The sequence below is a fragment of the Benincasa hispida genome, chromosome 6, assembly GCF_009727055.1.
Source record: "Benincasa hispida cultivar B227 chromosome 6, ASM972705v1, whole genome shotgun sequence".
Taxonomy (NCBI): Eukaryota; Viridiplantae; Streptophyta; class Magnoliopsida; order Cucurbitales; family Cucurbitaceae; genus Benincasa; species Benincasa hispida.
The window spans coordinates 54,964,157-54,976,782 of record NC_052354.1 but is presented as its reverse complement, the minus strand read 5'-3'; positions in this window follow the sequence as shown (position 1 = coordinate 54,976,782).

Sequence of the window (12,626 nt, the reverse complement as noted above, 5' to 3'; positions counted from 1 at the left end):
AGTCACTTTTCTTTATAACAATCGTTTAATGTTAAAACTGACTATTTCGTAACCTAGGATAACACGATCTTAATTCTGAGCTAGCTATGAACTTCTGTTTATTCGAGATTGTTCTTTGATCTACATGGGTGAGAGTAGTCCAACAACACTACTCAATAAGCCTTCCATTCCAGAGATAAGACCAGATAGATAGCTAGGAACATAGCCTTGCAAGATGGAATTTACTTTTACCCATTTTAGAGTTAGCAGATAGGTTGTTCTCTTAAGTGCACAATCCTGGTCTTGAACAACTGAGCCCCGCCTTCTCATCCTAGAGGGAAACATGTTTCATAAGTAGTATTATGAAACAATTGTTCATTAGAGGGTAAGTGTGTACTTCAGGAACAAGATGTATTTATAGGGGTAAAACGGTAATTTTGATCCAGTTGTAAATACAAACAACCTGTGAAGGATCGACTTATTGATTATGGTTAACATGGACAGAAATACATCTACAGTGAGGAGAGTGTAACTATCGAGCTATAGTGGTATGTCTTGATGGTTAACGAAAAGTAAGTAATTCGGTTTAAAGAGTTCAACCAATTGATTACAAATTGTTAGAGCTCATGATCTGTACGTCCAGTAGGTCCCTCTACTAGCTCATAAATTGGAATAATGAATTGAGTATTGATTGGATGAATTTTGAATTTAGGGTTATGAATTTGAAATGTTCAAATTTGGTTTTAGAGTTTTTAATTAATTGTATACGATGCAATTAAAAACATTTAAATTAAAACGAGATTGAAGAATCAATTAATATTTAAATATTGATTATATGAATTTGAATTATATTGGTGGAATTTATATTTTATTAATTTAATATTAAGNATTTTGAATTAATTTTATAAAACTAAATTTTAAATAAAATAGTTTTATTTAAATAAAAAATAAATTTTGAAATTGTTTTGAGTTAGTGGATTTTTTCCAAAAAATGAAAAAATCCACTAACATCACATATGGTGTTTTATCACCAAATTCCACCATGAATTCAATCAATACCAAGTAGGATCTACCCTATATGCAACCATGTTCTAATGCATGAAAAAAGTCTATATAATGAAGTTTCATACATGGAATTTGAGATAACTCTGAGTTCTTTATCCAAGTTGCTGCAAATCAGAAAACCCTACTACCTTTCTCTAGTATATCTTCAATTCAGCCTGATTAGAGTGTTTCCACACACATTCCTTCGTGAGCATAGTGGAAAAGATTTTGTTGGTAGTCTATCTGAAGAATCCAGCTCAAACTTGTGGAGATTCTGCTGAAATCGTGAAAAGAACTACAAAGGTATTGTCTTGCTCAAACCCTCTTATGAAAACCTCATGAGTAGTATATTTAGAACTCAAATTAAATGTAATTTAAGTGTTTATTGATTCTGAATTCTTCTGTTACATGTTATATTATATTTCTTCAATTGGTATCAGAGCACTACTCAATAAACCTAAGTAAATAAATGCCAAAACATTTAGAACACTTCAGTGGGAGATTAACAATATATTCGATATATAGTTATTAGCTCTCATGTCCTCAAGAGTTCACACCATGAGATCCATGCTTGGCTTCGTGTCGCTTTTACCGCGACTACTCTATTCAGAAAGTGTTTGCATGGGTCAATAATAAGGTGACTGGGGGAAGTAGTTCATAATAAGTGGGTGAAGGAAATGTGTCAACATTATCCTACGATTTCCTCCATCAATTTGAACCGTGAGATTCCTATGTTACACCTGCTGTCGTTTTTAGGCGGTAGTAGCTAGTCGTTAACCACAACGATCCCTACGAAGGGTTGTAACATAGGATTTAGAACAACCCAAGCTTTAGAAATCAATAGGCTCTTATAGTTACGTCTTGGATATTGTTTTCCACCTCGGGGGCATATTCATACCATTCTATAATATCTGAAAATGGCCGACCACACTTACAAGAATTACTAATTGTTAGTAAAGATCTTGACTGAAAACGATAACCAAAAGAACTATAGAAATAAAGAGTTATTATGCTATAGTATTTGGTCACGATTTTCTTGCTTCAATGAAATTTTTTTTACTGTCCCACGGTAGCAACTATTCTGAATCACTGAAGTATCGATGAAAAATAAATAAAGAAAAATATGTACTTTATTTCTATGCTAAAATTGGATTTAAATGTATAAATTTAATTGAATTTTTTAAAATTTTTTCAGCAATGTCAAATTCAATTATACAACTGCTCGCTTCTGATAAGTTTAATGGAGAAGGATATTCAAACTGGAAATCCAACATAAGTATGATATTAGTTATGGATGATTTGAAGTTTGTGTTAACGGAGGAATGTCCTCCGATTCCCAATACAACAGCGAACTGAAATGTTCGGGACATCTATGATTGGTGGGTTAAGGCTAACGAAAAAGCCAGGCCTTATGTCTTAGCAAGTATATCCAATGTACTTAATAAGAAACATGAAGTAATACCCATTGCCTGTAAGGTAATGGCATCGCTCCAGGAGATGTTCGGGCAACCGTCATCCTCTGTTCGACATAAAGCCATTAAGTATGTTTATAGTACTCGCATGAAAGATGGTACCAACGTCAGAGAACATGTTCTCGATATGATGGTCCATTTTCATATTGCTGAGGCTCATGAGGCGACGATAGATGAAACCAGTCAAGTCAGTATGATATTAGAATCTCTTCTGAAGAGTTATCTACCTTTCAGAACCAATGTTGTTATGAACAAAATTACTTACAATCTGACTACACTGTTGAATGAACTACAGACGTATCAATCTATGATGAAACATAAAGAAAGTGAAGTAATTATTATTTCACGACCTTAAAACTTTCTTGCGAGTTCTACGTCTAGAACAAAACCTGCTGATAAAAAGAAGTCTGCTCCCCCTTCTACAAAAGACAAAAATATACAAATGAAGAAGTAGAGTAAAAGGAATAAGAAAATCACTGCAAAGAAAAATAAAAACAAGAACAAAACTCCCAAAGGGAAATGTTTCATTATAGAGAGGATGGACACTGGAAGTGTAACTGCCGAAAGTATTTAGTAGGGGTGTTCAAAAAAACCGAAGACCCGAAAACACTGAGCAACCCAACCAACCCAGCTGGTTTGGGTTGGTTAAAAAAATTGGTTTCGTTTGAGTTTTTTTTTTAATGAACCCGAATAAGTCGGTTTGGTTCTTGGGTTCGTAGGAAAATCGTTTGGTTCAAACCGAACCGACCCAGGAAGAATAGACTAGATAGTATTTATTTTAATTTAATTTGTATGCCCAGCCTAGGAAGAGTTCAGCTGACTACTCAGCCCAATAACAGAAAGCCCAAACCAACTTCTTAGTTCCTACTTCTCGGTAGGCTGAAGGATGAAACAGTGAAACCATTCCCATTTCGACACGTGGCTCATGGAGATTGGAGGTCTTTTTGATTTCCTTCTTCTCCACGTTTCAACTACACGCCAGACGATACTACACGACACAGCGCGGCGCCATTTTTCCTTCTTCATCCCTTTTTTCGTCACGCACAACACACGCCATCGGGCTTCGGCCATTTGACTACCTCTCCGTTCATCACTCCTCTCCGTCATTCCTTTTTTCGCTTTTTGTCTCTCATCACGCCAGTCGCCGTGAGTGTCATCTTCATGTTAGCCACTATTTTTCGCTTTCTAAGTCACTCATTTTCGTCACTCTCTAGTCTCAGTGACTGTCATATTTAAAACTATTTTTTATAATTATTAAGAAATTTTTTATAATATATATATATATATATTATAAATATATATAATTTATTTAATTATTTTATTTATTCCTCATGGTTCACCTATGCTCACATTTTTTTTTCTGTATTTGTTAATATTGTAGATGGAAAATAGTGAGTTGATCGACATCGACAATGAATCACCACCTATAATATTTTCGTCCCCAATACATATTCTAAACCATCAGAAATCATTGGCAAGAGAAAACCAACTAGGCCATCATCTTCAGTGTGGGATCACTTTACAAAGATGGAAAGATCTAACAATGAAGGTATAAGATGAAAATATAATTATTGTGATAAAGATTACACTTGTGACACTTCTTCATGTGGAACTAGTACCTTATGGAAGCATTTAAGAAAATAATGCAAAAATTATCCATTTAGAGAGCAACCTAAAGGGCAAACCATACTAAAATTTCAACCAAATGAAATTGATGCAAAATGTGCTATCAATATGAATTGTTTTTCTCCTGCCTTTAGTCAACAAAGAGTTGCATGTGCTAAGATGCTAGTATTGTCTGAGGTACCATTTAGAACTAGGATATTTATCAGTACTATGTGGATGGAAAAAAATTGTTGAAAGCAACTTTAATCAAAAGTGGTCAAAGAGTGAGCCTAACAACAAATACTTGGACTCTTACAGAACATCAATTATATGGTTCTTACAGCACATTTTGTTGATTCTGAATGGAATTTACAGAAAAGAATATTGATTTTTTGTCAAGTACCTAATCATAAGGGAGAGACGATTGGTAAAGTAATTGAATGTTGTTTATTGGATTGGGGTATTGATAAAGTTTTTTCAATTACTGTTGATAATGCAACTTCAAATGATTCAGCAATCTCATATATGAAGAGAAAACTAAAGATTTGGAATTCTCTTATTTTGGATGGTGTATTATTGCATATGAGATGTTGTGCTCATATTATGAACTTGATTGTCAATTATGGATTGAAAGAATTGCATGATTCGATAGCCAGTGTACAAAATGTTGTAAGATATGTTAGATCTTCTCTTAAGCGATTGAAATTTTTTTTAGATTGTGTTGGACATGAAAAGATTGAATCTAAAGCCCTTGTTTGTCTGGATGTGTCTACAAGATGGAATTCAACATATTTGATGCTTGATCATGCTTTGAAATTTGAAAAAGCTTTTCAATGCTTAGAAGAAGAGGATGAAGATTTTGTACATCACTTTACTGAAGATGAGAATGAAAAGAAAAGAAAGGGACCACCGACCTTAGCAGATTGAAACCATGTTCGAACATTTGTCAAATTTTTGAAGATATTTTATGATCTTACATTGAAGGTTAATGGCTCAACTTATGTCACTTCTAATGCATTTTTTCATGAACTTTGTGGGATTCAACGACGTTTAATAGGTTGGAGCCAAAATGTAAATAGTGTGATATATACTATGGCTTCCAATATGAGAATGAAATTTGATAAGTATTGGGGATCTCTTGACAAGATGAACAAAGTGTTGTTTCTAGCTATTGTGCTTGATCCACGATATAAGTTGGATTATGTGTCCTTTTTGTTTCATAAGTATCTATGGGGTTGGAGTTGCTAGAACAATGACTGATGAGGTGAAAGTTAGTTTGGTGCAATTGTATGAGTTTTATAAGACAAGTGATTCAAGTGGTCATGCTTTTGAACAACCATGTCACATAGTTGAAATAAGTGAGGATTGTGATGACATGGAAATGGATTTACAGTTGGAATACAAACGAAGAAGAAAAGAGAAAAATTTGAATGAAACAAGAAATGATGTGGAGAGATATTTTTCAGAACCTAATGAAGATCTGATAGAAAATTTTGATATTTTGAATTGGTAGAAATTAAATGCTCCTAAATACAAAGTCTTATCACAAGTTGCTCGAGATGTTTTACCCGTACCAGTGTCAACAGTTGCTTCTGAATCAGCATTTAGTACAGGAGGTAGAATACTTGACTCTTTTAGAAGTTCTTTAAGTCCTAAGATGGTGGAGGTTTTAATATGTACACAAAATTGGCTACGTGTGAAGCCTTCGTTATTAGATCTTACTCCACAAACTGAAGAATTGGAAACTTGTGATCAAGTTTTATCACGTAGTGTTATCTTTTATATATTTACTCTATAATTTATTAATATATTGAAATTATGATAGTATTCTTATATAATTTATTGTTTAAATCTTGTTTAGGGTTCTCCAAGGAGCAAGTTTTGTCAAGATCATGAATGGGTCGTTGAAATCTATTAGATTTTGAAGACTTTTGTAGACATTACATTATAGTCTTACTTATAGATTTTGTAGACATTTGAAAATATTGTTGCCTATACATTATGGTCTTTCTTGTGAATTTTGGAGACTTGTTTTGTTATAATAGATTTTGGATATTGTTATTGTGGACTGTGGAATTTTATGTGTTTTTTATTGGTGATTCCAAGTTTTTTTTTTAAGGGAACCGATGGAACCGAACCAGCCAAACCCAACTTTTTGGGTTGATTTTGTTCGGGTTCATAATTGAACAAGGATTAGATTGGGTTAGAAAAATATACAAACCGAAGCATAGGGTTGGGCCTAAAATATCCTTAAACCCAACCCAACCTAACCCACGAACACCCCTAGTATTTATCATACAAGAAAGTGGAAAAGGTGAATCAAGGTAAATAAGATTTACTAGTAGTTGAAACATGTCTAATGGAGAATACTCACCTAACCTGGATATTAGATTCGGGCGCCGCTTATAATGTTTGCACTTTTCTACAAGAAACTAGTTCTTAGAAACAACTTTCTGAACAAGAAATGACTTTCAAAGTGGGAATGAGAGAAGTTATTTCGGCTCATGCAGTGGGAGATACCAAGCTATTTTTCGGAGATTCTTTCATCTTACTTAAGAATGTATATTATATACCTAAGATGAAAAGAAACTTAATCTCCATTTCCTGTCTGCTAGAAAATATGTACAGAATATCTTTTGAATCTAATGAAGTGTTTGTTTTTTCAAGAGGTGTTCGTATTTGTTCTGCAAGATTTGAAAATAACTTGTACATATTAAAACCAACTGAAGTTAAGGTCATTCTAAATATAGAGATGTTTAAAATGGTTGAGACTCAAAATAAAAGACGGGAAATTTCTCCTAACGTTTGTCTTTAGCACCTCAGACTTGATCACATTAATCTCAATAGGATTGAGAGATTGGTTAAAAACAGTCACCTAAGTCATTTAGAAGATAGTTCTTTACCTCCATATGAATCATGTCTTGAGGGAAAAATGACGAAAATATCTTTTTTTCTAATAAAAAAAGATCTTCGTGCCAAAGAGCCTCTCAAACTTATACATTCAGATCTTTGTGATCCGATGAATGTACAAGAACGAGGAGGATATCAGTATTTTGTCAGTTTTATTGATGATTACACTAGATATGGTTACATTTACTTAACAAGTCACAAGTCTGAAACTCTTGAAAAGTTCAAATAATTTAAGACCGAAACGGAAAACTTTTTAAGTAAAATAATTAAAACACTTCAATCTGATCGAGGTGGTGAGTATATAGATTTACAATTCCAGAACTATCTAGTAGATCATGGAATTCAATCCCAACTCACAGCACCTGGAACACTACAACAAAATAGTGTTACAAAAGGAGAAATTGAACCTTGTTAGACATGGTATGATCAATGATGAGTTATGCTCAGTTACCTCAATCCTTTTGGGGGTATGCAGTATAGACTGCATTATATATTTTGAACGTTGTTCCTTAAAGCTTTTCAGAAACACCATATGAGTTATGGAAAGGACGCAAAAGTAGTTTATGTCATTTTCATATCTAGGGTTGTCCAACACACGTGTTGATACAAAATCGTAAGAAACTGGAAACACGTTCGAAATTATGCTTCTTTGTGAGATACTCTAAAGAAAAAAAAAATGAGGATTATTCTATGATCCTCAAGAAGATAAAGTGTCTGTACTGACAAACACTACATTCTTGAAAGAAGATAATGTTAAAAATTATCAACCACGCAATAAACTATATTACAAGAAATGACCAAAGATACTACAGAAAAATCAGCAAGAGTTGTTGATCAAGTTGGTCCATCAACAACTATTGTTGCCCCGTCATGTCCTTTTCAAGAGTTAAGTATGCCTCAACGTAATAGGAGGGTTATTCAGCAACCTGAACGTTATATGAATTTAACAGAAACACTAAACATCATACATGATGATGGTTTAAAGGATCCATTAACCTTTAAAAAGGCAATAGAAGATGTTGATAGGGAACAGTGGATAAAAGCCATGGATGTTGAAATGGAGTCAATGTACTTCAATTCTGTCTGAGAACTTGTAGATCAGCCATATGGGGTTAAACCTATAGGTTGCAAATGAAACTACAAAAGAAAACGAGACCAAATTGGCAAGGTGCAAACCTACAAAGGTAGATGGTGGAAAAAGGTTTTACCCAAAGAGAATGGGTCGATTATGAAGAAACCTTTTCACCTGTTGCCATGATAAAATCTATAAGAATACTTCTATTCATTGCCACAATGACTATAAAATATGACAAATGGATATCAAGGAAACTTTTTTGAACGACCATCTTGATGAAAGTATTTTTATGTCTCAACCTGCAGAAGGGTTCATCGAACAAGGACAAAAATAGGAAGTCTATAAGCTTAAATGATCCATTTATAGGTTAAAGCAAGCTTCAAGATCCTGGAATATAAGATTGATACTACGGTCAAATCTTATGGCTTTGAATAAAATGTTGACGAACCTTGTGTATACAAGAAAATAGTCAACAAAATTGTAGCATTTTTAGTACTTTATGTTGATGATATTTTGCTCATTGGGAATGAGACAAGCTTTCTTGTTGACATAAAGAGATGGTTAGCAACACTGTTCCAAATGAAAGATTTGAGTGACGCTTAATATGTTTTAGGGATACAAAATTTTCGAAATCGAAAGAATTTAACCCTAGCACTATCTCAAGCATCTTATATTGACAAGTTGTTGTCAAAATATAATATGCAAAATTACAAAAAAGGAAGTGGATCGTTCCAAATTTCATTTGAATGAACACAAACAATTACAATCTTAAACGGAAACTAATAAGTTATGCATAAACTGAAATTATAGCATGGTACAATAGAATTCAAAGGATAGAGTATGTGTACTTTTGAAGAACTATTATTCAAGTATCCCTCGATCGAAGTCTAATGCATCCAAAATAGCACACGAACGCCATGAACAGACTGCTACTGACAGCATGAACAACTTGATGCTTCTCAAACCCAATCGAGTCCCACTCGATTCACAAACTGAGTTAGAACACCACCACAAGTTTAACTTGGTATTCTCGGTGTGAGAATCCAAGAATTGTGGGCTTTGTATGGTCTTAGATTGAGGAAGATAGAAGGTCTACGATCGAGTAGAATTGAGTAAGTGGGAGATAAGAACACTATCTATCGCATAGACGGTGTACTCGGTTGTTCAGTAAATAAAGCCTATCGCATAGACTTTGCTACTCAATCGTGTAGCAATGATTAGCTGAGTAGCTATCATATAGTCAACTCTAAATGATCGTTTAGTCTCTCAACGGTTGTCGCTTAGTAAAAACAATTTTCACTTGATAGCCCTTTTTAATGAGAATTTTTTGAAGAAAATCAACTATTAATTTTGGAAAATTATTTTCTTTTTATCTCACAGTTACCATAAAACTTCCAATAACCTCCCACTCAATTGGTAATTAGAGAAAAAGAATTAATTATCATATAATTAATATATTATAAATAAATATGATAACCAACTTATCATATTATATTTATAACCTATAGTTTTAATATTTCATCATATGAAACATATAAACCATAGTCCTTGTTCTATTTTATGGTACTTAATATAAATCATATTTATATTAATTCCTCCAATTAATGTATCTAATACATCACACCAATTATATCAAATATAATTGAATTTCCTCTTGTTATTTTGAACACTTCAAACTAACCCCAAAATCTGATTCTCAACTTGAACCCTTTGAGCTACCAAGGGGACCTTATGGACCTGTAGCTTGAAGCTCCAACGGTACGTGAATAACTTACTAAACTCTTTAGTCACGAGGTCCACCATCCGTTAACTGTCGGGTACTCCACTAAAGATCGACAACTGCACTTTTCTCACTACAGATATATTTCTGTATCCAGATTAACCAATCAACAGTGCGGTAACCCTTCACAAATCGCTCGTAAGTACAATTGGGCCAATTTACCATTTTGCCCCTGTAGTTACATCTAACTTCTTAAGTACCACTGATTCCTCTAATGAATAATAAGTCATAGTCCTACTACGACTGAGTCCTCTCTTAACAAAGAGAGGGCGTGGCAACTATGTTCAAGACCCAGAATCAGTCCTTAAGGGAGCAATTTATCTACTTACCCCTACTTCGGAGAATGAGTGAATTTCGTCTTGTGTAACTGAGTTCTCAGCCCCTCAATCAGACGAATCCCCAAAAAGGTAGGCTTGTTGAGTTGGCAATTTGGCCACTCTCACCCATACTAATTAAAGGACCACCCTCATAAGCAGGAGTTCCCAAAACACTCAGGATTAAGGTCATGTCACCTATGGTCATTTTAGTGAAATGTAACTCTCAATTATCAACGGCGTTATATAAAGAGACTAACCATCTCGTGGTCCGATCTTATAGCTCCTTGTATAGGATACCTTCGCCCGCATATCTCTATATGAATGGTCAGGATCAGACCATTTGTAGCACTTTATAACACTTGTAAATATCTACAAAGCGAGTCGTATCCGTAGTGTCACCAAGATAAGGTATCCCTCCTTTATCTTTATACTACAAACCATTTAGGTTATTACTTAAGGCATGATCCACTTGTATGTCTCACATACATGCTTAAGTACATGGAAATAACCACGGATCTTAGTTTATTGAATACCAGTAAATGCAAAAAAAATAACACTTATTTTATTAATAACATTGTGTACAACGAAACTCCGAGAGAATTAGGACACCAATCCCAACAGTAGGTTCAAGAAAATGTACTTCATGATCAGTTTTCACTCTCAATGGAGGGGCTATAGTTTAGAGAAGCATTAAACAGAGTTGTATTGCTAACTCCACGATGGAAGCAGAATACGTAGCTGCATGTGAAGCTGCTAAAGTAGCAGTATGGCTACGAAAATTTTTGGTTGACTTGGAAGTAATTCGAGATATGCACTTACCCATCACATTATATTGTGACAATAGTTGTGTTGTTGCCAACTCGAAAAAATCAAGGAGTCACAAACGTGGAAAATATATTGAAAGCAAGTATCATTTCATCAGATAGATAGTACATTGAGGAAACATGATCGTCACGAAGATAGCCTCTAAAGACAATCTTGTTGATCCATTTATGAAAGTTCTCTCGGCTAAAATGTTCAAGGGCCACCTGGTTGGACTAGGACTCCGAGCAACATAATCTAAGACAAGTGGGAGAATATCTATGGTATTATAGATGCCCTTGTTTATTGTATTTTCTCTCTATGTTTCTCAACATTGTATATTTATTCTCACTATAGTTTTAATCCAAATGGGAGATTGTTGGGAATGTTTTAGAACTCGCAGTTCGTAAATTTCGTGTTAAACATTCTATTTATCAATAAAGTATTATTAAATATCTTATTCGATAAAGTTGTTAATATTTCATTCTAATATGAAAATCCAATAAACATATCCATGGCTATAGTATGAATACTTTAACTCTATGTAATGACATAAACAGGATCAAGTTAATAACATATAGCTTAAATGGTCTATAAGTATATGGATGAAATTGGGTATCTCATCTTGGTAACACTATTGAATGTAGCCCATTTTGTATAGGTAACACAAATGATGTGATCCATATATTATTCATGTAGAGACATGTGAGTGGAGGCATCCTATGTAATGAGTTTGCATAAAGACTGGACCATGAAATAGTCACTTTTCTTTATAACCACTGTTTACTATTAAAATTTAATATTTCATACTAAAATAACCTAGGATAACTCGATCTTAATCCTGAGCTAGCTATGAACTCCTGTTTATTTGGGGTTGTCCTTTGATCTGCATGGGTTAGAGTAGTCTAACAACACTGCTCAATAAGTCTTCCATTTTTGGGATAAAATCGAATAGATAGCTGGGGACATAGCCTTGCAAGATGGAATTCACTCCTACCTATTTTAGGGTTAGCAGATAGGTTGTTCTCTTAAGTGCTGAATCCTGGTCTTAAACAATCGGGGCCCCGCCCTCTCATGATAGAGGGTGACATGATTCATAAGTGGTATTATGAATTAGTTGTTCATTAGAGGGTCAGTGGGAGCTTAAGGAACAAGATGTATTTACAGGGGTAAAATGGTAATTTTGACCCAGTTGTAAATACGAACAACCTATGAAGGATCGACTTATTGACTATGGTTAACATGGACAGAAATACATCTACAGTGAGGAGAGTACAACTATCGAGCTATAATGGTGTGTCTTGATGGTTAACAAAAAGTAATTAATTCGGTTTAAAGAGTTTAACCAATTGATTACAAATCATTGGAGCTCATGATCTATAGGTCCCTCTACCAGCTCCTAGATTGGTATAATGAATTGAGTATTGATTTGATGAATTTTGAATTTAGGATTATGAATTTGAAATGTTCAAATTCGATTTTAGGGTTTCAACTAATTGTATATGATGCAATTTAAAAATGTTTAAATTAAAACGACATTGGAGAATCAATTGATATTTAAATTATGATTTAAATATTGATTATATGAATTTGAATCAGATTAGTAGAATTGATGTTTTATTAATTTAATATTAAGATATTAA